Source organism: Solanum stenotomum, chromosome 1 (assembly GCF_019186545.1).
Source record: "Solanum stenotomum isolate F172 chromosome 1, ASM1918654v1, whole genome shotgun sequence".
Classification (NCBI taxonomy): domain Eukaryota; kingdom Viridiplantae; phylum Streptophyta; class Magnoliopsida; order Solanales; family Solanaceae; genus Solanum; species Solanum stenotomum.
In genome coordinates, this window is record NC_064282.1 from 2,972,201 (window position 1) to 2,975,135 (window position 2,935).

Genomic DNA, 2,935 nt, shown 5'->3' on the forward strand with positions numbered 1-2,935 from the left:
CATGTTTGTGTGGAGTCTAAGTATGCTGCGCATTCTTATAAATCTGTTGAAAGAAATTCTAATCCCTTAGAGTTGATTTACACTGACATTTGTGATATGAAGGCAACACCATCTCGTGGTGAAAAAAAGTATCTCATAACTTTCATTGACAATTGCATTAGAAATGACTATGTCTATTTGCTGAATGGTAAGGATGAAACAATAGAAATGTTTAGACAATACGATATCAAAGTTGAAAATCAGTTGGGAAATACATAAGAAGTGATAAGAATGGAGAGTATAAATCTGCTTGTGCAGAAATATGTTTGGAAAATTGAATTATCCATCAAACTGTTGCTCTATTCACCTCAATCTAATGAAAAATCGAATGTTGAAAGAAATGATGAATGCATTATTTATAAGTTCGGGTTTACCACAAAACTTGTGTGGAGGAACTATCCTTACTGTAAAAGGGAACGACAAAAGTTTTGTCTTTTCAGAAAGAAAGCAATTTTGTTTGTTCAGGACACAATCTATTCCATATGAGAAATGGAAAGGAAGAAAATCCAACTTGAAATATTTCAAAGTGTGGGGGTGTCTAGCCAAAGTCCAAGTTCCTATTCCTAAAAGGATTAAAATAGGACCTAAGACAGTGAACTGTAATATTAGACTTGAGTAGTCTAGTGAAAGGTCTAAACGACCTTGGAAAGAATAAAAGGAAAATGTACGAAAGATATTTTGAGGTGTAGTAAATGTCAAAGGACATCTACTTTCTTCAAATATGATTTTGTAACATTTCTTGTGTCTTCTGTAGACTCATCCTTTTGGACAGATGGTGTTAATAGTGAGATTGGTTCAATCTTGAGCAATCCTATTGAAAGTTGGTTGATCTTCCCCCAGGAAATAAACTTTTGGATTCAAAGTGAATCCTCAAAAGGAAAATGAAAGTCGATGGAATTGTTGACAGATATAAAGCAAGACAAAAACAAGGCCTTGATCTTTTCGACACATACTAGCCAGTTGCTAGAATTACATTCATTTGGATGTTAGTTGTATTAGTTGTGGTATATGACCTCCAAATTCATCAAATGAATGTGAAAACAACTCTCTTAAATGGAGAATTGGAGGAAGAAATTTACATGGAACAACCCGAGGGTTTTGTGGTTCCTGGTAAAGAAAAGAATGTGTGCGAACTTGTTAAGTTATTTTATGGACTAAAACAAGCGCCCAAACAATGACATAAGATATTTGACCAAACTATGTTGGTAAATGAATTTAAGAATGATGGAAGTGATAAATGTGTTTACATTAAAATCACTAGGTCATTGTTTGTTTGTATAATTGGTGATATGTTGATCATCAATAGAGACACTAATGACATAAATGCTACTAAACGTATGCTAGAAAAGCAAGTTTGGAATGAAAAATCTTGGAGTTGCTGATGCAATCTTAGGTATAAGAATACTTAGAACTCCAAGATGTTTAGCATTGTCACGGTCTCATTACATTGAAAAAGTATTTGACTAGTTCAAATATTTGGATTTTAATATTGTCAAGACTCCAATAATGTGAGCTTTACACTTCAAAAGAATGAAGGTGAAAGTGACTCACAATTGGATTATACTAGAGTATTGGGAAGCATGATGTATATCAAAAAGTGTACGCGATCAGATATAGCCTGTGCTATTAATAAACTGAGTCGGTTCACAAATAATCCCAATTAAACTCATTGGATGAAAATGAAAAGAGTTTTGGGGTATTTAAAACATACTAAAAACTATGTCTTGCATTATACAAATATCATACAGTATTGAAAGGATATAGTGATGTAAATTGGATCACCGGGATCAAATAGAGTAAAATCCACGTGTGGATATGTATTTACTCTTGGTGGAGGAGCAGTCTCTTGGAAATTTTTCAAAAAGACATGTATTGCGAGCTCTACAATGATCTCTGAGCTAGGTGCTCTAGATAAGGTCGGTGAACAAGTTGAAAGACTCCGGAATTTCTTGATAGATATTCTTTTTGGCCCAAACCTTTGGCATCAGTATGCATACACTTTGATAGTCAAGATGCAATAGGTAAGGCATAGATCATGATGTATAGCGGAATGTCTCATCATATAAGACATAGACATGATACAGTTAAAAAACTACTCTATAGTGGAATTATCACAATTGACTATGTAAAGTCAAAGGATAATGTGTCGGATCCACTTATAAAAAGGCCTAACTAGAGAGAAAGTTGAAAGATCATCTAAGGGAATGGATTTACGGCTTAGGACAAGTCATTATGGCGGTAACTCTATCTAGAAGACTGGAGATCCCAAGAGCTAGATTCAAGGAGAAAAACAAAGTTATGACTGACGGTTCGGCATTGTCAACAAACTCAATCCATTCTCATGATGAAGACAATGCTCAGGAACAAGGATACAACATTAAGGCTTGTTAATGAGTTACTAAAGCTTAATGTTTTTAATGATTTGCTAAGTTTGGCAGATTTGACCAAATAGTGTATCTACGCGATAACACAGTTAGAAATCACCTATGTGAGTGTGAAGTGTAAGCCGCTTCAAAGAGGATGATTGTCAAAAGCCCATCTCTCTATACACTCATGAAACCAGGAGGTGTTCATGGCTAAAACGAACACAACCGTAAGAACCATAAATGGTAAAGGGTTAATTGTGTGACATATGGTTGTCTAGGTATACACCAAAGCTCGACGGTTCAAAGATATCGCATCTACCGATTGACCGAGTATATCCGACATATGTTCACTACGGAAAGTCCAAGGGGAAACCTACTTATCCAGATGCAATTGATTCTTGCTTGTAAAGTACACACTCGTCCGTGCATTCCTTATGTTATAACCATTTCCCATTAATGTGGGGGATTGTTGGGTATGTAGCAAGAGTTAATGGGAAATTGAGGGAAGATGAAAGAGGAACTTGGAAAAA